We start from the raw sequence: 23,355 nt of genomic DNA on the forward strand, positions 1-23,355 counted from the left end.
TAAATGCTGAAGAGGGTGTGGAGAAAAGGGAACACTCTTGCACTGTTGGTGGGAATGTAAATTGATACAGCCACTATGGAGAACAGTATGGAGGTTCCTTCAAAAACTAAAAATAGAACTACCATACAACCCAGCAATCCCACTACTGGGCATATACCCTGAGAAAACCAGAATTCTAAAAGAGTCATGTACCAAAATGTTCATTGCAGCTCTATTTACAATTGCCAGGACATGGAAGCAACCTAAGTGTCCATCATTGGATGAATGGATAAAGAAGATGTGGCACATATATACAATGGAATATTACTCAGCCATAAAAGGAAATGAAATTGAGTTATTTGTAGTGAAGTGGATGGACCTAGAGTTTGTCATACAGAGTGAAGTAAGTCAGAAAGAGAAAAAGAAATACCGTATGCTAACACATATATAGGGAATCTAAGAAAAAAAAAAAAGGTCATGAAGAACCTAGTGGCAAGACGGGAATAAAGACACAGACCTACTAGAGAATGGACTTGAGCATATGCAGAAGGGGAAGGGTAAGCTGTGACAAAGTGAGAGAGTGGCATGGACATATATACACTACCAAACCTAAAATAGATAGCTAGTGGGAAGCAGCCGCATAGCACAGGGAGATCAGCTCTGTGATTTGTGACCAACTAGAGGGGTGGGATAGGGAGGGTGGGAGGGAGGGAGACACAAGAGGGAAGAGATATGGGAACATATGTATATGTATAACTGATTCACTTTGTTATAAAGCAGAAACTAACACACCACTGTAAAGCAATTATACTCCAATAAAGATGTTAAAAAAAAATTATCCTACAGATTACTTACACTTACTCTAAGGTGTTTTGTTAATTGTATGTCTAATGTAAAGGATAATATAATATTATTCTCTTTGTATTTTTACAGGCGTCTTGATGATTTAAAGGGCTTCCATTAGAACACATATTCAGTAGGTAGCTAACCATGTTTGTAAACTGTTAACTTCTAATATTTGTTACAGTTTACTCTTGTTTTTTCTATGTACATAATGATAGTCTTGAAAATAATGATGCATGTGTTCTTTCTTTCCTTTTTTGCCTTATTTCTTTGGCAAATGCCACCAAAATAATATTAAAAGAGAGTGGAGATATCTTTAAAGGGACTACATAAAAATGATAATTTCATATGGTTAAATTTTAAATATTAAAATTTTTTATTAAATATGAGTAGGATAAATAATCCATTTAAAAGACAGCAATTGTCAGTTACTAGACTTTTTTACAATATTGAACATTTTTACTCACAAAAAAAGATAATGTCAAATACGATTCACCTCAATAGAAAGGTAGTAAAGAATGAAGAAGGATATATCTGTAATGATAACCCGAAAGGAAATTGATGTAGCTATATTTTAATCTAACAAAATACACTAGACTTTAATAGACTTTAAGGCAATATCATTACTTGGGATCAAATGGATATTTTCAAAATTATAGTAGAGATTAAAGAAATAGAAAACAAACATACAACAAAGATAATTAACAAGGCCAAAAGTTGTTCTTTGAAAAGACAAATAAAATATGATAACATCCCTGGCGAGATTCCAATGGGAATAAAAAGACACCACACATAACCAATATTAGAAATAAAACATGAAACATTACTACAGATATTGCAGAAATTTTAAAAATAATAAGAGGATACTATGAAAAACTTTGTTTTAATTCTCTAAAATGTAGATGAAATTACTGCTTTCTTGAAAAAATCAATCTTACCAAAACTGACCCTAAAAGAAATAGAGAACTTCTGGCAGCAGGAATATGGTTACATCATATTCTTTTTGTTTATTTGTTTGTGCTCTTGATATCCACAAAAACATTTATGAAAACCAAACAAAGGAGGTAGGATTGCAAAGATGAGGGGTGGGAGAGTGGAAATTCTGCAACATTTTCAACTGAAAAGTGACAAGGAATCGCTATGAATCCCAGAAAGGAGGAAGGCTTGGCCAAAGACAAAAGAGACACAGGCCCCATGTGGGGCCAGTGGCTGCTGAATAATGGCATAAGAAAAAAGAAATAAGAAAAAAGTATAGAATAACCCCAGAAGTCATGGAATGCAAAATCATGAAAACTTACCACCTCCACCCCCACCATAAGGAAGGTTCAAACTAAGCAATAATCTAATGACTGAATCTGAGAAAAAAAGTAACGTTACACAGAAAAGTTCTCACAGGCTTCTAGTCACAATTAAGTATGATTTATGGGGAAACATTAAACAGGAAGCAGTACAGAAGCAACCCAAATCACAGGATCCCAGAAAGATCAAACAAAAGGTTTCCTTTGCAAAGAACAAAGATCTACCCTAAAGAAAAACTAATGATAAGAAAACTTAAATTGAGCATGTGGGATCACAGGACAAAGAAGGTTCAGAGATTGGAAGCATGTGAGGAGAGGAAGGCAGACCCTAAAGAGTACTGTAAAAGGAACCAGTAGTGATGTAGAGCTCTGACCCATACAGAGACCAAGACTAGAAGCCTTCTCCAATCAGACTTAATCCTGAGGAACAGAGGATTAAGAGAGAAGAGAAGTAAGAGAAGTGGATACACAAAGAGTATTTTTGATACTTTTAAGATAAAGACACTTTTATTTTCAAGAGGGTACCCTTGAGCTGTGAAGTTGAGGCAGCTACCCTGGGCCATTTGCTGCAACCACGCAGGGTTCTCCTAATAAAACAAAAAGACTTGAGGAAATGTTTATATTAAGTGAATAGTATTCCAACAAATAATGAAAACAACCAGGAAAAAAGCAACAAAAAGAAATATAAAGATGAAAACTGTGGCACTAGGTGTCACCTCCCCCATATTTGATGCTTGCCTGCCCCACTTTCAGCATCTTCACGTCATTGCTAAGAGCATTTTATGGCTGCTAGAGCCCTGCTGTTCTACTTCCAGAGCTGGTGGAAGTGCCACAGAATGAAGGCCCTCAACTAGTAAGGGGAGCTGATAAATGTTTAGCTCAAACACCGTGTGGTAGGATCATTCTGTAGAGTATCTTTGTCTTAGCTTTCAGAGTTCCCCAGAGGGACTGTGCTCCAGTTACCCAGAAAGGAAACTTTCTTGATAACGCACTCTTAGTTGTCTATCCTCACTTCCTCGCCTCACTGTTTCCATCATCACTATTTGTGTTTCCTCCACCTTCCAAATAAACTACTTTACCTGAATTTTCTTCTTAGGGTTTGCTTCGAGAAAAACCGAAACTAAAGAGAAAAATTCTAACCTAATATTTCAAAAGCATTTTAAATGAAAACACCCCTAAGAGTCATGAATACCATAAAGAGGAATAGAAAATAGAAAGGAGAAGAGTGAAATTTTCAAACAAATATAGAAAAGATAAAAAAGGCATGAGAGAAAGGAATACAGGTAGACTTGTAAGAGGGCTCAACATATTTAACACTGAAATTCTCCAGCAAGAATGCCAAAGCAATGAAACTGACACATATTTAAAACTAAAATTCAAAGAAGCTTTTAAAATATTTAAGTTTATATATTGAAAGCACCCTACATAAGTGAAAGAAGTCAGTCTCAAAAGGTTATACATTGTATGATTCCAACTGTATGACATTCTGGAAAAGGCAAAACTATGCACACAGTGAAAAGAGTAGTAGTTGCCAGAGGCCCAGGGAGAGGAAGGGATGAATAGGCAGAGCACAGGAGATTTTTAGGGCATTGGAACTATTATGTTACTGAAATGTTGCGTATGTGACATTATACATTTATCATAACTCAGAGAGTGAACCCTGATGTAAACTATGGACTTTAGTTAATAATGCATCAATATTGGTTCATCAATGATAACAAATGTACCATACTAATGCAATAAGTTAATAATATAGGAAGCTGTGTTGAGAGAGAGAAGTAGTATATGAGGATGCTCTGTACTTTCTGCACAATTGTTGTGTAAACCTAAAACTGCTATAAAACAAAAAGTCTATGAATTTAAAGTAATGTTAAAACTGTTATCTTGATTTCAGGAAAGATATGCAATCTAATGGGAAAGTATTAAATGAGAAAAATCACATAAGGCAGTGTTTCTACAGGGGATGTTTTGGTCACTTGGCCTGTGAAATGCTCAGGCCAGGTGGTCAAAGGTGATTTCAGTGCTAAGTTACTTTGGGAATCCTTGCACATTTTATTTCTTTTAGATATTTATAACACTCATTAGCATATTTAAAGCTCTGAAAAGTCTCAAAATAATGCATCTCTTTAAACCAGGATTTTGGACTTAGTAGAACCCCGAATCCATTGATTTTGCTTTGGATATTGTTGTTGTCATCCTAAATAATACTCTTACCAATATGTCAGGCAAGAGGGTGACACAGTGACCTAATTGCATCATAATACCTTTCACTTTATCACATTTACATATTTCCAAACAACTCACTGTGTGTTTTTTCATGTTTCCAAAATAGGTGTTTTTCTTCCCCTAGAAGAAGATGTGGCCCAGAGAGCTCAGGTAACATTGCAAGTTCACTAAGTGCAGATTTCCTCTTGGAATCTGCTTTGCATCACTTTCCGTTGAGCTCACACCCATGGGAGCATTGCTCAGCTGAGTCCATCAAAGTTCAGTTTGTCTTGTATACTGGAAATATGTTGGATGGAAGGGCCCTACAGAGGGGAGGTACCATCTCTTAGGGTCCATGAGTGCTGAAGCATATTAAACAAATGCAGAGAATCATAGAAATAAAATAGTTCAATGTTATCTTTTCATAAATGGGAAAATTGAGGCCTGGCAACCTTAAATGATCTGTCAATTTGCAGAGTGAAGAGGCTGGTCTGAGTCTGGAGTGCATGACTGGCTCTTCAAGCCCCATCTCCACTTTAACCCACTGTTTCTCTTTCCCATCTCTGGCCTTTGTAGTCTCCCTTGTTAGTCTTATTTTTGCCTCTTCTTCTGATTGTTGGAAGGCCCAGGACTCAATCACTGGAATTCTTGTTTCTATCTACATATGTTCCCTACACAATCCCATGGTTTCTAGCGGCTTCAGCTTTCCCTTCCCTATTCCCTCCCAGCCTTTCCCACTGCTCTCCATGCCCTGAAGGGCTAACCTCCATGGGCTGCACTGCCTGGGCTTCCTTGCCTCTGACTTCTGGTTGGGTCCAGTCAATGAGAAGCACCTGCAGGAGGTCAGCGAGAAGGTGGAGAGAAATGTTGGGAGTATTAACTCCTTGGCTCCCAAACTGCCAGAATGTGGCCTTTACCTAAGGCAACTGCTCCTTTTGGACAATGCTGCTTCCGTGGCTTCAGCTGCTCCTGGATTCTTACAACAGTTTCCCACTATTTTTATTCCCTGAATGCTGATAGAGATCCCTGTTGGTGTCCTCTATGAAACTCTCTTCAATTACCTTTGTCCTACCTTTTTTTTTTTGCCAGAAATTCTAAACCTATAGACAATATTTATTAGGTTGAAGACCCCCAAATGTGCATCTCCACCTCAGATATTACTCAAGAACTCAACATTCATATCTAATAGGCATTTCAAATTGAAAATACCTATTACCCAGCTCCTGATACTTTTTTCTCCAATTTGATCTTTCCACAGACACATATTTTAGGTGGTGGGCCATCCTTTCAATTGTTCAGAACTTAGCTCCACTGTCACTCTCACACCCACATCTAAACTGCAGCATAGTCTGTGGCTCTACCTTTGACCATTTTCAACACCTCCACTGCCACCATTTTGGCCCACACTGTCATCATCGCTTGTTTGGATTATTGCAACAGACCCCAGGCTTCTCTTGTTCCATGCATTCTCTTCTCAGCACAGGTCCTACTGAAAGGGAGTCATATGTCGCTACTCTGCCCAAAACCTTCCAGTGGCTTCACCTGTCACTCAGAACCAATAACCAAATGTCTCTGTTACCTCCAGGGTCATGCGACTAGCCCTAAAATTCTGTGCCCTCATTGCCTCAAGCCTCCATCACCCACTCCTCCAGCCACACTTGGCTCCTCCCTGACCCTTGAATATACTCAGTGCACCACTGCCCTTTGCCTCAGTGATCTTCCCCAGATTTCTGCAGGATTCACTCCCTCTCTTTCTTCAAGTCCTGACTCCAGGGCCATTTTCCCTGGACATCTTTTTTTTTTTTACATCTTCATTGGAGTATACTTGCTTTACAATGTTGTGTTAGTTTCTGCTGTACAACAAAGTGAATCAGCTATATGTATACATATATCCCCATATCCCCTCCCTCTTGAGCCTCCCTCCCACTCTCCCTATCCCACCCCTCTAGGTCGTCACAAAGCACCGAGCTGATCTCCCTGTGCTATGCAGCAGTTTCCCATTAGCCAACCATTTTACATTTGGTGGTGTATATATGTCAATGCTACTCTCTCACTTCATCCCAGAATCCCCTTCCACCCCCGTGTCCTCAAGTCTGTTCTCTACATCTGTGTCTTTATTCCTGCCCTGCCACTAGGTTCATTGGTACCATTTTTTAGATTCCATATATATGTCTTAGCATACGGTATTTGTTTTTGTCTTTCTGACTTACTTCACTCTGTGTGACAAACTCTATGTCCATCCACCTCATTACAAATAACTCAATTTCATTCTTTTTTATGGCTGAGTAATATTCCATTGTATATATGTGCCACATCTTCTTTATCCATTCATCTGTTGATGGACAATTAGGTTGCTTCCACGTCCTGGTTATTGTAAATAGTGCTGTAATGAACATTGTGGTACATGTATCTTTTTGAATTATGGTTTTCTCAGGGTATATGCCCAGTAGTTTCCCTGAACATCTTATCTGAAATTTCAAACTGCTCCACCATCAATACTTCCTCTCTACCTGCTTTGTCTTATTTTTCTCCTTCGCCTTATCACTAGCTAATATACTATATAAACAACTTGGTTTTCTTTTTCTTTTTAAAAAATGTCTTCCCACTAGAATGCAAGCTCCATGAAGCAGCATAGTTTTCTATTTTACAAATGAAAAAGCTGAGATGTAGGGAAGTAAAAGGATTTGAACAGTATTCCAGGGCTAGTGAGTGAAGTCTCCTGGGTCCAAATGATGAACTTGCTTGAATTTCCTCCAAAAGAGATTCTTTAGGTAAGAGGTGGAAAACTGAATAGAACTTGTAGACCTGGAAACATGGGAAATAAGAGGCAGTTTTTAGGGGTGTTACAAAAATGCTACTTCATAACAGTAATTTATATACTTTTGGGGTGAAAGGAGGGCTGTTTGTTTTAATTACATGCCTGAACCTCCCCCTCTTTGTATTAAAGTGTATCCTTCTTCCATAGGCCTGTGACCCAGATGAACATGGAGTGAGAAGTAAGCAAAAAAGTGGAGAATGGATAGTTACAGAGCCCTTGGGCTCTGCAGGCACACCATCTTCACATGCATTATCTAATTTCCTCTTCACTTCCTTCCTATGGGAAATTACTGTTTAGGGATGAAGGATCAAAGGGCCTAAATCGCTTGTCCAGGGTCACCTGATTAGGAAGCTGTAATGTCAGTGCTTGAACCCCAAATTTGTCAGTCCCAATACTTGTACTCCTAACTACAGGTATTGGGGCTGACTCCTAACTACTCCTACCTAAAAACTTTAGGTTTCTGTAGAACAGTGCAGGGAATCCCAGTTTCCAGAGTCATTTTATTACAGTCACATTGCAATAACTCCATATTGACTGAGTGTGTACTGGAAAGTTTCTTTGCTTACTTTAGAAAATCCATTATGTTTCATTTTAACCGTGGGGCTCTTTGATGTTCATTTCTTCTGAGCACTTGAGAAGTATTTTAATTTATGCTGGCACTTGAATTAGTATGGTATTATTTCAAAAGATGATGATAATTCAAAATTTTGAAGCATGGAAATCATCTGGTCAAAACAAAACCAGAAACTAACACAGGTAACATTGCAGTAGGTAGTATCTTTCCCTTGAGAAAGTTGCAAGAGATAACAAGTGTTGGTAAGGATGTGGAGAAAGGGGAACACTTTTGCACTATTGGTGGGAATGTAAATTGGTGCAGCCACAATGGAAAACAGCATGCAAGTTACTAAAAAAATTAAAAGCAGAACTACCATATCATCCAACAATATCACTTCTGTGTATATAACCAAAGGAAATGAAAACAGGACCTTGAAGAAATATGTACACTCCCATATTCATTACAGCATTATTCACAATAGCCAAGGTATGGAAACAACTGAAGTGCCCTTCAAGGAATGAATGAATAAAGAATATATATGGGTATTCAGCCATGAGAAAGGAAGATATCCTGCCCTTTGCAACAACATGGATAGACCTCGAGGGCGTTATGCTAAGTGAGATAAGTCAGAGAAGGACAAATACTATATGATCTCACTTATATGTGGAATCTAAAAAAACCAGACTCATAGAAATAGAGAGTAGAGTGGTGATTACAAGAGGCTGCGGGTAGGGGAAATGGAGAGAAGTTGGTCAAAGAATACAAACTTTCAGTTATAAAATGAATAACCTCTGGGGATCTAATGTATAGCATGGTGATTACAGTTAATAATGCTATATTCCTATATATTTGAAAGAAGTTGCTAGGTGAGTAGATCTTAAATGTTCCCACCACGAAGAGGAAATGGTAATTATGTGACATGATACAGGTGCTAGCTAATTCTGAGGTGGTGATCATTTTCCTATATATAAGTGTATCAAATCAACATGTTACACACAAACTCACACAATTATATATGTCGATTACATATCAATAAAGCTAGAAAATAGAAGGAATATGTATCAGGTATTTCTTTGATCAATAAAATAATTTTATTGTGTTTAAAAAAACATCACAAACAGTTCTTAGGTAAATCCAGTATCTTGTTCGTATAGCTGAACAACTCCTGTATCTTATCCATCAGCATGCTGTCTTACAGAAATAGGTACCATTCCAAAATTTCTGATATTCTTTATTTTTAACTTTCATAGTTTGATAAATCAATGCAGCTGAATTTGATACACATTCAATATCCTTTCTTTAGAAAGTTAACTCATTTTTCTGGGCTTGAAACATCAAGCAAGCAACACCTGACTTCATTCAAACCCTGCAGATATATTTTCACCCAAGAAATTGTGGGTGTCAACGAGACATCTTCTCTCCTAATAACAACATTGTTGGGAAAGTGAGTGCAGGCAGACCTCATCCTGTAATGGAGGCCCCATCACAACAGATAGTGCAAACAGTAGCCATTTTCTTTCCTTTTCCCTACCATTCATCAACCCAGAGCTGCTTGTTTTTCTTCCCAAGGAAGCTGAGCTTCACATTGATGTGATTGGAGCTCCTCTGCAGGTTTCCTCTGGGATTCTTCATAAAAGCTGGGTTTTCCTTCAGAGCAATGTTGACATTTTGTGAGATACCAACTGTCTGGTTGCTGAGAATGGTCGTCATTCTTGCAGCAGCTGCTGCTGCAAAGAGAGGACCATGGTTTTTATTTCCACACCTTCCTTAGTTACTTTTTCTGAGCCCTACCCATGGTATGTGCTTCAGGCATGTTGAACTTTTACATTGGACATGTTGTCTGTGTTCTTTTTAGACCTTTTACTCATTTACGTGTTTACTCATCTACAATAAACTATTTCTGGTGTGTGTGTGTGTGTGTGTGTGTGTGTGTGTGTGTATGTGCGTATGTTTAAGCAGACATGGATATCTCCTTTCCTTGTTGCCAAAATATCTGGTTATCTGTAGTTGCATTTGCATTCCTGTTTTTTAGTATAGGCTGAGATGGCTATCAAGAGGCACAATGTGTTTGTGTGGGGGCAGCAAACAGTGTGAAGAAAGAAACTTGGCTTCTTTCTTTCTTTTAAATTATTGAAACTTGTTTAACCATCTAGGATATGCTCTATGTTTTCTTTCCTGCAAGAAAACCACTCTCTACTTGCCTTTTGAGAGGCAAAACATGCTTATATCCTGACTTGTTTAAGTTTCCAGGACTCTTTCTATGTGCAGCCAACAAATTGAAATCAGTATGTAAACACATATACCTTTAAAAATAGCATCATAGTATAAGCATTGTTGTAAAACTTGCTTATTTTCATTTGGCAATATATGTATTGAAAACTAATGGAATTATTTATCAATAAAAGAGTATCATATCTGCTTAAAAGTAATTCTGGGTGGGAGGAGGAGGGAATTAAGTGAGTGAGGGCAGAGATGTAACAAGAATGGCCATGAGCTGACAGCAGTTGAAGCTGGGCAATGTGTAAAAGACTTCCCACATTTTGTACTTTTAGCAAGATCACCATGTACATCCTCATGTGAGTATATGAGGATATATACATATGTGGATATATATGTGTATATGTATAATTATTTATTTTTTATATTTTTAAAATATTTTATTGTGAAATATAAACATATACAGAAAATGTACAAAACAGAAATATTTAATTCAACAATTTATCATAAAGAACACATCTGTCAAGACATAGTGGTAACTTATTTTCTTGCTTTCTTGTTCAACTATGGCTTCAGCAATCAATATTGATCTTTGGGAAGAAACAAGTTATGATTTAATTTTTCTGTTTTACTCATTTTCTACTTCATTTATTTCTGCTCTTATATTTATTGCTGTCTTTTTGCTTCCTTCGCACTTACTGTGTTTTGTTTTGCTTTATTCTGTTTTAGCTAGCTCCTTAAGGTAAAATCTTGGGACATAAATTTAGACCCTCTTTCTTATCTAATAGAAGCATTTAAAGTTATACATTTTCCTCGAAGCACTGCTTTAACTTTACCCCACAATTTTTGATATATTGTATTTTCATTATCATTCAGTTTAAAATATTTTCTAATTTTCCTTGTGGTTTCTTTTTTGACCTGTGAATTATACAGAAGTATGTTGTTAATTTCCAAATGCTTGGGAGATTTTTCAGAAAGCTTTTAGTCATTAATTTATAATTTAATCTAATGTGATCAGTATGATTCAATACTTTTAAATTATTGAGACTTGTTTAATGATATAGGATATGCTCTATTTTTGTGCAACTTCTTCTTTAATTTTATCCATTATGACATTTTATGTCTTTTTCTTGGAGTGTTTATTCTATTAAAATTCCATCAATTATTTATGTAATGGATTTAGACCTGCCATTTTACTTTTTGTCCCCTCTTTTGCTTGTTGTTGTTGTTGTTTTGCTTCTTTGTCCTCCCTTTTCTGCCCTCTTTTGGATTAAATATATTTTAATTCCACTTTTGTATATCTGTTGGTTTTTCAGCATAACTTCTCTGCATTTTTAATGACCCATGGAATATTAAAATATTCTTAATTTCTCACCGTCCTCATAAGTTTAATATTGTATGATTTCACATAAGATGAAGAATCCCTGTAATTGCATATGCCCATTTGTCCACCCCCATTGTTTATGCTACAGTCATTGTACATACTACATTTATAGATATCACATAACTCACAAAAAATAATATAATGTTGCTTTTAAGTGGTGATATGCACTTCAAAAAATTAAGAAATAAACAATAGTCTTTTGTATTTGTTCATATATTTATCATTTCTGATACGTTTTCTTTCTTCCTGAAGATCTGAGTTCTAAGTTAGAATCATTTCTCTTACTGAAGAATTTCCTTTAACATTTCTTGTAGTGCAGAATTTATTGATGCAATTATCTCTATTTTTTTAAATCTGAAAATAACTTCACTTCATTTATGAAATATACTTTTGTTGAATATAAGAATCTGGGTTCACAGGAGTTTTTTTTTCCTTTCAATTCTTTAAAGATTGTTTTTCTTCTTCCAACTCTTGAAAGAAGTCCCACTATCTTCTGGCTTCTGTTATTTCTATTGTGAAGTCACTGTTAATTTGGATCATTGTTCTCCTATATGCTTTATGTCATTTCTCTCTGGCGGCTTTTTAAATTTTCTTTTCATGTTTGGTTTTCAATAGTTTGACTATAATGTGCCTAGGTTTGATGTTTTTTGTAATCTTACTGTTTGAGATTTTTCTGAGATTCTTGAATATGTAAATTTATGTTTTCTACTAAATTTGGAAATTTTTGGCCATGCAAAATTTTTTCAAACTTATTCTTCCCTCTACTGTGGAACTTCATTTACATATATACTAAATGTTTTGTTATTGTGTCCCAGATTCCAAGGGCTTGTTTATTTTATTTTATTTTTCTGTATATTCTTCAGATTGAATAATTTCTACTGACCTGCCTTCCTTCTCCATCTTTCATCTACATTCTTCTGTTCAGTAAATTTTAATTTAAAAAATTTTGATACTATATTTTTCAGTTATACAATTTCATTTGATTCTTTTATCAGATTTTCTATTTCTCTGGTATTTTCCTAAATTTTCACTCATTGTATGATTTCCTTCATGCCCTTGAACTCAGTTATTACAGCTGCTTTAAAATCCTTGTTTGATAATTTCAACATCTGAATCATTTTGTCATTTGTCACCATTAATTGTTTCTTTTGATTTGAGAATTGGGCACATTTTTCTGTTTCTTTGATTGTTATGGATTATAACCTGGACTTTGTGAATGATATCATGTTAGAGACACTGAATTCTTTTATATTTCTCCAAAGAATGTTTTTTGTTTGTTTGTTTGAGTCTGAAATTAACCTTATGAGATGCAAACTACAAAACTCTATTTTCCCTTACTGAGTGAGAATTTAAATTACAGTCAAGTCCTTTCATTCTTAGTGGGGCTACTTGGAATCTGCCCATACATGTTTGGTTCCAGGATCAGCAAGAAATATGGGCAAGGATTATAAACAGAATTTGGGATTTTTTTCTCTTTGATTCTCTCATTTCTGGGCTGTCATTTCTCAATTACCAGTGGATGTGGTTATCTTGAAGTTTCTCTTTAGTTCTTCAAGCCAGTAATATGCTCAAATAGTTTTCTATCTGAGTTTTAGCTGCTCTACATAGTATAGACTGAGCCTGTCTTCAGACTAAAAGTTAAAAAAAATTGTTTTTTAAAGGGTGAAGGAATTCATCAAGTGCTATTCTCTTATTTTAAGTATTGATGATGACTCCCTAGTATCTACCTTCTTTTGGTTTTCTTGTGCCTTTGTAAATTTTAGATTTTCTCAAGAGTTTATAGTTTTTTTCTGTGGGACACTTGGAATGATGGGAGCCACTTGGCTATTATAAGAATTGGAATTGTCCAAAAATAGTTCATTGCCAGCCACTCTCTTGACATCCATCCTATCCTTCCCCAGTCATTACCTTTATCTTTTCCACCCCAGTGTAACATATACCCTGACTTCTGTGGTAATAATTTTCTGGATTTTGCATCTCTAAATACTACAGTTTTGCTTATTTTTAATTTTTATTTAATTGATATCTTACAATATATATCATTTGGTGTCTGCTTACTTTCATTCAAAATTATTTTAACATTTTTCCTCAGGGTTTCTGCTCCAGCAGCTTGGGATCAGACCCTGCCCCTGATAGAGTGCTGATGGCCACTGAGCAGAGGGGAATTATTGCTTTAAACCTGGCTGCAGCTCTAACCCCTCCATTTCCAGCCCCACCTCCCACCAAGATGATAGCTGTCAGCACACCCTGAGGAAAGACATGACTTGCATCCCTGTTATATCCAGCTCTTCCACCAAAAGGCACTGGGCACACGCAGTATGTATAGGGACACTCCAACATAAGAACAACCTCTTCAAGACAGCAATAAGTAACAGTTTCACCTAAATTCATAGAGGCACAGAAAGTTAAGCAAAATAAATAGACAGAGGAACTACTTACTCTCCATTGAAAGAGTAAGAGAAAACCCCTGAAAAAAACAAATAATAAAATATAAATAAATAAAATAGAGACCAAAAATTAAAATAAAAATATCAATAAAACCAAGAGCTATTTTTATTTTTTTTTTGAAAAAATAAGTAAAATTGATAAACTTTAGCCTGGCTCACCAAGAAGAAAAGAGAGAGATCTTAAATGAACAAAATATGAAATGAAAGAGAAGAAATAACAATCGATACCTCAGAGTTACAAAAAATCCTAAGAGAATACTATAAGCAGTTATATCCAACAAATTGGACAACCTAGAATAAAAATAGATAAATTTCTAGAAACATACAACCTGCCATGACTGAATCAAGAAGAAACTGATAATTTGAACAGACCAATCACTAGAAGTGAAATTGAACTCATTAGAAACAAACAAACCAAAAAACAAAAAAAACTCCCAGCAAACAAAAGTCCAGGACCAGACTTCTTCACAGGGGAATTCTACCAAACATACAAAGAAGAGCAACATGCAACAACATGGATGGACCTAGAGAGTATTATGCTAGTGAAATAAGTCAGACAGAGAAAGACAAACGCTGTATCATATCACTTATATGCGGAATCTAAAATAATCATACAGACAAATGTATATAGAGAAACAGAGAGTCACAGATATAGAAAACAAACTAGTGGTTACCAGTGTGGAAAGGGAAGGCGGAGGTTCCAGACAATGGCATGGGATTAAGAGATACAAACTACTATGTATAAAATAAACAATAAGGATATATGTACAGCACAGGGAATTAAGTCATTATTTTGTAATAACTTTTAATGGAGTATAATCTGTAAATATACTGAATCACTAAGTTGTACACCTAAAACTAATGTAATATTATATATCAACTATACTTCAATTAAAAAATAACATATTGGAAATTTTTTTTAAAGTTTTTACATTTTCCCACGTTGTTGCATATAGCTGTGGTTTGTTCATTTTCACTGTTATATCAGTCCACTTTACCACAAATTTATGTATGCATTTCAAGTGAATTAACTTTTTTTCAGTTTTTAGCTATTTCAAATAACATTGTTATGAAGATCATTATATATTACCTTGTACACATGCATATTTATTTCAACCAGATATTTTGAAATTAAGTTGAATGAAGTTGTTTATTTTTTATTGTTGAGTTTTAAGTATTCACCATATATTCTGAATATTAACTCCCTATAGATATATGATTTGCAAATATTTTCTCCCATTCTGTAAGTTGCCTGTTGATATTGTCTTGATGTACAAATTTTGTTGATTATTCATGAAGCTAAATTTGCCTGTTTTTTTGTGTGTGGGCTATGTCTTTGGTTTCATATCCAAGAAATTATTGAAAAGTCCAATACTGTGAAGATTTTACCATATTTTTTAAAAATGTTATAGATTTGGATCTTACATTTAGGTCATGGATCCATTTTGAGTAAATTTCTGTATATCATGTTAAGTAAGGATCCAACTTCATTCTTTGGCATGTAGATATCCAACTTTCCAGCACTGTTTGTTGAAAGGGCTGTCCTTGTGTAAGGAAGATAAGCATTTCCTTACTTATCTTCTGTCTAGTTGTTCTATTCATTACTGAAAGTGGGGTACTAAAATCTCCATTTTTGTAGAACTATCTATTTCTCCTTTTAATGCTGTCAATGTTTCTTCATGTACTTTGAGGGTCTATTATTAGATTCAAAAGTTTTTATAATTGTTATACCTTCTGATTCTATTTCACCTTTTATTATTATATAATATCCTTCTTTGGCTTTTGTAACTTTTTTTAATTTAAAGTCTATAATCTCTAATATTAGCATAGCCACTCCTATTCAATTTTGGTTACTATTTGTGTGGAATATCTTTTCCATCTTTTTACTTTCAACTTATTTGTATCTTTGCATCTAAAATGAGTCTCTTATAGACAGCATATAGTTAGATTATATTTTCTATTCATTCTGCCAATCTTTGTCTTTGAGTGAGAGTTTAATACATTTACATTTAAAGTAATGCCTTTTAAGGAGGGACTTATTTCTCTCATTTTGCTATTTGTTTTGCATACACCTTATAGCTTTTTATTCATCATTTCCTGCATTACTCTTCTCTTTTGTGTTCAACTGATTTTTTAAGTGAAGCATTTAAAATCCTTTCTGGACTTCCCAGGTGGTGCAGTTGTTAAGAATCCACCTGCCAATGCAGCAGACACAGGTTCAATCCCTGCTCTGGGAAGATTCTACATGCCACAGGGCAACTAAGCCCATGCACCACAGCTACTGAGCCTGCGTCCTGCAACTCTTGAAGCCCACGCACCACAACGAAGAGTAGCCCCCACTCACTGCAACTAGAGAAATCCTGCACACAGCAACAAAGACCAAAAAAACAAAAAATAAAATCCTTTCTCTTTCCTTTTTTGTATATTCTTCAGCTCTTTTCTTTGTAGTTACCAGGGCATCACATTTAATATAACTTTATAACATTCTAATTTGAATTTATAACAGCTTAACTTCAATAACATACCAAAACTGTGTTCATTTAACAGATCTATTCCCACACCTTTCAGATAATGTCATAAAATAACATTTTTATAAATCGTGTTTTCAAAAGCATCAATGAATTAATTTTTAATACATTACTCTATTAAATTATGTAGAAAACAAAAAGTGGAGTTACACTAATTGTTACAATATTACTACCTTTTATAATGATCCATATAGGTACCTTTAACAGACACCTTTTGTTTTTCAGATTCTTTTCCATTATAGTTTACTACAAGATATTGAATATAGTTCCCTGTGCTATACAGTAGGTCCTTGTTATTTATCTTTTTTATATATAGTAGTTTGTATTACAGAAAGCTTTATTTCCTTTTTCATATCTTTATTTCCTCATACAGCTTCAAGTAATATTTCATTTCAGCCTACATATTTATCCAGGTATCTCTTAATTTCTCCCTCACTTTTGAAGGGCAGTTTTTCAGGGTAAGGGATTAATGTTTGACAGGTTTTTTTCTTTTGGCACTTTGAATATATCAGCCCACTGTCATCTGGCCTCCAAAATTTCTCATGAAAAACCTGCTGATAATTTTATTGAAGATCCTTTATATGTGATGATTTGTTTCTCTCTTACTGCTGTCAAAATTCTCTTTATCTTTGGCTTTTGAAAATGTAATTATAAAGTTTGGTGGGGTCTCTTGGAATTAATCCTACTTGAGCTTCTTGGAGACTTATAGTCATGTATTTCACCCGATTTGGGAAGTTTTCAGCCATTATTTCTTCAGATATTCTCTCTGCCCCTTTCTCTGCCTCTGCTCCTTCTGGGACTCCCATGATGCATGTGTTGTTCTGCTTCAATGTTTCTCACAGGTCCCTTAGGCTCTGTTCACTTTTCTTAAATCTTTTTTCTTTCTCTTCCACAGACATGACAATTTCCATTGTTTTATCTTCAAGTTTGCTGATTCTTTCTTCTGCCTGCTCAACTCTGCCTTTTAAATCCTTCTAATAATTTTTTCATTTCAGTTATTGTACTTTGTAGCTTTGAAATTCATTTTAGTCTCTTTTCAGGTTTTCTATATCTTTATTGATAATTCCTTTTTATTCATTCATGTTTTCTTTAACTTTTTGAGGTCAGAAGTTTTAGTCTTTATCTAGTAAATTCTTTCTCAGTTCTTTTTCAGGTACAATTTCTGTTGTGTTTTTTTTCCCCTTAAGTAGGCCACACTTTCTTGTTTCTTTGTATGGTTTGCAATTTTTTGTTGAAAATTGGACATTTGAATATGACAATGTAGTACTTCTGAAAAATAAATTCTCCCCCTCTTCCAAGGTTTGCTTTTTTTGTTTTCATTTTTGCTTTGTATTGTTTTAGGATATCCCTGTGCCAAGGATCAGCCTGAGGTGTAAACTTAATACCTTCTCAGGTCTTTCTGAGTCTGTGTCTTTCCTTAGGCATGTGCAGTTGCTTTCTAAGTTTTTCAGTGTATGTGGTTACTTTTGAATGTCCTACTCTTCAATGCCTGGCTCACAGAAGGGAAATAAAAGAGAAAAACCAAGGAAGCAAAAATGTCACTGACCCTTTCAATCCCCTGGAAGTCACTTCAGCCAGAGGAGGAGGAGCTTGTACAAATGGGGGGCAGTGCAAAAACAATGGCCTCTACCTCTTTGTCTACAGCTCTGTGATCAGATGTAATCAGTGATCAAAGTACATACCCTCAATATTTGGAGGATAAGGTCCTATTTGCCCATCCAGGCTCCTGCAAGCTGTGTGCAAGCTGCTCCAAGGACATATGCACATCTGCTTGCCATGGGACCAAGGGTTGGGGAATGGGTAGCTACTACCGTGCTAACAGCTGAATTGACCAAAATTAACAAATTTACCTTCCAAGCCTTTCCCTAGAAATTTCAAGCCTTCAGTAGACTCCAGGGTTCCAAAATAATTATATCAGACAGATTCTGTTTAATTGTATCTAGGTGGGGAGACAGATTTCTGGTGCTTTGTACTCTGCCATCTTCTCAGAATCCTCCTCCCCTTCTTGAACTTTTTAGAATCAATTCTCAAGTCCCGTACATACACACAACCCCAGTGGGGTTTTGATTGGAATTGTATTGAACTCTAGAGTACTTTGGTTAGAATTACTCTTTTATAATGTTGAATCTTTCCAATTCATGATCATGGCTTATTTCTCCACTTATTTATGTCTTCTGAAATTCATATCAGTAATGTTTTATAGTTTCCACATGAAGTCTTTGTACATCTTTTGCTATGCTGATTGTTGGGTACTTGACATTTTTACTCTATTACAAGGAATTTTTTTCTAGATTGTTTATTGCTGATACATAGAAATGAAAGCTGGTTTTATCTTGTGTTCGACAAATTTTTTAATACACTTATTAGTTCTAATGTGTCTCTAGATATTTTGGATTTTCTATATTTCAGCAATATAATCTAATTATGACAGTTTTATTTCTTATTTTCTAGTATTTTAATTTTATATTCTTACCTCACTGCACAATGTTAAATAGAAGTGAAAAGAGTGAAAATCTTTTTTTGTTTTACTCCTCATCTTAAAGAAAATATGTAATCTAAATATAAAGTTTGTCACTAATTTTTTTAAAAAGGATTCCTTTCAGATTAAATTCCCTTTTAGGTTTCCTCAGATATTTTTCATATATATTCATATATATATATGAAAAAATCATATATATTTTTTCATTTTCTCTATTATGAAGTGAATTACATTGATTTTTAAATGTTATGACTAGGTTGGATTCTTGGAATAAGTTTATCAATGTCTAATAATAATTGGTATATTTACTCTTTTCCAGGGTGATCTCTATGAGTCACTCTCCTCCTCTGGATTGACCTTGTTCTTTACTATCCTGTTGGTGTCTGATAGTTTCAGGCAGATTTTCAAACATCTATTATCTACACAACTTTGCTAGTTCTATTCTGCAAAAGGGTTGCTTAGGGTTATCTAGACTGCCATTTCTAGAAGAGGATGTCTCTCCAGTCACGTTTTACTCTTTCTTAATCCACTGAGGCTTTCAGGTCCTTGAATCTATTTATTCAAATATATTAATAAATCATAGAGGATTCTTGGGTGAGGTAATTTTTCAACTGAAAAATCAGAGTGAAAGACAAAATCTTGACCTTTACTAAAGTTCTGAGAGGCAATACTTAATTTTAAATGACATTTATTTTAGAATATGTATATGAAAATTATTCCATTACCAATATTTGCTTCAAAATTATTCAAAACCCTCCAACACTTTAAAATACTTGATGGTTTTATTATATTCCTATTCCTGAATTTTCAGTGACAATGATGTCTGTTAAAGTTGTGAAGTCTCAAGTACTAAATAAAATTTAATTAAATAAATATTTAGTTTCATGGACAAACATGATGTTTGTGTGCCCCATGTGATTATTAATAGCATGTTACTCTCAGGCAAAGACACTCTTCGTCCTTGTAACGGCCCTGAAGGCTTAGTCACTGGGGCCACAGTTATGCCTTTCTTAGATTCTTTGTAGTTTCTATAGCACTGTTAACTAAAGCAACTTAAAATGCTCTCATGCAGCCTAACTGGCCACTGTATCAGCCTCAATCCTTCTTTTATTTATCTCCTTTAGCTTTGCTGTTACTACTGCATTATTAGTACCTTATTGCATACTATTTTACCCTGTGGTTGTGATTGTCTGATCCAGCTCTTTATTAGGTAATTCTGTTATGTACAAAAGCCTCTTACTTAGGCACACGTATGTGAGTGTGTGTGTGTGAAAAGGCCCATGTTTTTCAATAATGAAAATGACAATATTAATGATAGGTGCCAGTTGTTGAATTGCTTCTATGGGTGTGCCACACTGCTCAGAACCTTCCAAATACAGCATCTTCTTTACCTCAACTTGGTAACTGAGATAACGATTTGTTATATACTCCCTAAGATAATTTAGGAAGCTAAATATTTATCTCCTTAACTGAGAAAAAAAATGTTTTGGAACTATGAAATTGTTTGCATTTTGAAATCTTTGCAGAATTTAAAAAAAAAAATATATCCAGAAATGTGTACTGTAAAATTGACAAGAAATCCTTTCTTTTTTTTTTTTAAGGTATTTGTTTATTTATTTTTATTTATGGCTGTGTTGGGTCTTCGTTTCTGTGTGAGGGCTTTCTCTAGTTGTGGCAAGTGGGGGCCACTCTTCATCGCGGTGTGCAGGCCTCTCACTATCGCAGCCTCTCTTGTTGCGGAGCACAGGCTCCAGACGCGCAGGTTCAGTAATTGTGGCTCACGGGCCCAGCTGCTCCGCGGCATGTGGGATCTTCCCAGACCAGGGCTCGAACCTGTGTCCCCTGCATTAGCAGGCAGATTCTCAACCACTGCGCCACCAGGGAAGCCCCAGAATTTTTTGTTTTGATAGGGATAAGACTACTCTGTACAACTTTTGAACAACACAATTTTCAACAGAAAAAATAAGGCTGTGAATCAGACTAAAATGATTTTCTTCCAAAATGAAACTAAATTAAAAATAAGGTATAGAACAATTTCCAGGAAGCAAAAATCTGAACTCTGCTGTAGATGGGGCAATGTCAGTCTTAGCTGAGCAACACCAGGACAAAGCTCTGTCACAGCAAGTGTTTTCGGATGACATAAGGTGGAGAAAGGCCCTCAGTCCTCCACTGCCTCTTCCTACTTGACTTTGTTGCTGCTTCTCCTCCTTTACCCCCCAAAACAAAGGATCTAAGGAGGTAGATGGTCTTAGAATTGTAAAGACTCATGGCTAAAAAATAATCATATCGATTATGCACCAGATATGGGCACTGGTGCTTGTGGTCAGAGCCAGAGCCAAGGAAAGACTTGGGGACCGATCCAAGGACACTGTTTTGACTCAGGACAGGAGTAGCCCGTGGAAATGTGGGCGGCAGCCTGCTTTCTCCCAAACTGTATTATTTTTATTTCCACATTATAAGTTTTTACTCCTCAAAGAATGTCTCAGAAAGTAATTTGATGACTTAATGTAGACATTCCTCTCAGCTAATTCCTTGTACAACATCTTTTTTTAATCAAAAGACATTACTATTCTCAGTAATGGAGGAGAGTGCATGAAAGTCCCCCAAGAGAAAATGAATTAGTAACTGGAAGCTTAATCAAGTGCTAAGAGAAGAATGAAATTCTAATTGGTATATTGTTGTGTTAATTCATCCAAATCTGTTCCTTAGTACTAAACCGATCCTAATTTCAGAACTATACTTCCTTTACAGCATGGGGTTGGTGATGTCCTTCAGTTCAGCAGGGGACTGACCAGCAAACGCACATTTAAAACACTTGCTACTAAAACCCACACATTTACAATTTCGTGGAAATCACTACAATTTCTAGCAGAGTACTTCATGGCTTCTACATGATTACAGATATGTATAATTATTTCCAATAAGAAGTAAACAAATGGCTGGTTTTTTGAAGGAACATCAAAGATAGACTCTCCAAGCAAAAAGAGCCATGAGTTAGAACATGGATGCAACCACTCTTCGTCACGTGAATCTTGTCCTCTTGTGCCTGCCAAGGAATGAGCCGTTGCCCACATATGTGTAGTGTTTGAAAAATCAAGAATTTACAAATATTACAAATAACATTATTTTTTAAATGCAGCTTTACATCAGTGGGCTTATGTAGAATTTTGGGAGGAATGGAAGCATTTACAAATATCCCTGCTAGTAGACTTTAAGATCCAGCACCAGCTTACTTCCATAAAGCGATATAATAAAATAATACAGTAGGGTGATCTATAAGAAGTTTTACTTAGAGACTCCTGCCTTATTCTGACCACTTAAACATGTTTCCAGCGAGAAACTAAATAAAGTCCATGGGTGCTTTATTTCATTGTTGGCTTTATGCCTTTCTTGCATTTATTTGTTTATTTATTTTTATACCTTCTCTGTTCCACCAAAAATATTGAGGTAGGCTCCAAATTCTCATACAAATTCTCATTCAATATTGATCATCTTTACTCCAGAAGTAAGATTTCATCTATATACTGTGCATCACTTTCATCACAATTCTTAATTGACCTACGTGTTTGTCCAATTCCAACAAATGAGTATTTGAAAGCCAAGAATGCTTCTCCTTTAAATAGATGAGTAACATAAACAGATCAATACAGGCATCTTTTATTCACATTTTAAAAGACGCAAACTTCTGAGAAATATGACCAAATATATACTAAAAGCACACATAGAAAACCAAGCTGCTGCTTTGGATCTGATCAAAACTTTCCCAAGTCCTTTATTTTCTCCTATTTTTAGTATTTCTTGAATATCTATAAGTGTTTGGGAATTTGCAAATTTCTCCCAGATTTAAAAAAAAAATTTAAATATGTATTTTAAATTTTATTTAAATATTTATCAAATAAATATATTTATTTAAACATTTGTTTATATTTATTTAAATATTTATCAGACAGGAAGTAGTATAAATTTTACAGAAGTAGTCATTAAATAAAATATGTATTTTCATTCATAAGATAAATATTTTATAACCCATTTAGTCATTTTTGTGGCATTTATATTGAGGGTTCAGAATTGTAGTTATACTATATACAGGTGGAGAATGAGCTCCAGACTCAAAATATTACTAACTCCTGGATGATTACTTGATAGAATTGACATTTTACAACTGAGAATAACTCCAAATAAAATGTTGGTTTCTGTGAAAAATAAAAATATAGGGTTTTTTTCCTTCCTTTTCCCTGATTTAAATTGGCATAAGTGGTGTAGCCCATGGACGGTGATAGAATTGTGACATGTTGGACACATGAGAGCAAGTCTTCAGGGTTACAACAGAAGAACCCAGATGTTCAGAGCCCTTCAAAGAGGGTCCATGCCGGGGCTGGTCTTTCCTTGCTAAACATGACTGTGACTTTTTGGTGATTGGGCAACATGCAAAATTATGCATGAACAGATGACCCATATTCTATATCAAATATATTTCATCATTTTGAATACTAAAACCCCAAAGTTTTAGCTATGAAAATCACTAAATAATCTAAGATAAAATGGTCTATGAATATGAATGAGTGCTCTGAGTTTCATAGTAATGTCTTCACATTTATGTT

At 35.2% G+C, this 23,355-nt stretch overlaps 1 pseudogene; it reads right to left on the minus strand.

The window, feature by feature from the left end:
- Positions 1 to 8,878: 8,878 nt before the first annotated feature.
- On the minus strand, positions 8,879 to 9,409 carry LOC137763934 (large ribosomal subunit protein uL6 pseudogene; annotated as a pseudogene).
- Between the last annotated feature and the right edge of the window lie 13,946 nt (positions 9,410 to 23,355).

Source organism: Eschrichtius robustus, chromosome 1 (genome assembly GCF_028021215.1).
Source record: "Eschrichtius robustus isolate mEscRob2 chromosome 1, mEscRob2.pri, whole genome shotgun sequence".
In the NCBI taxonomy this organism is placed as follows: Eukaryota; Metazoa; Chordata; class Mammalia; order Artiodactyla; family Eschrichtiidae; genus Eschrichtius; species Eschrichtius robustus.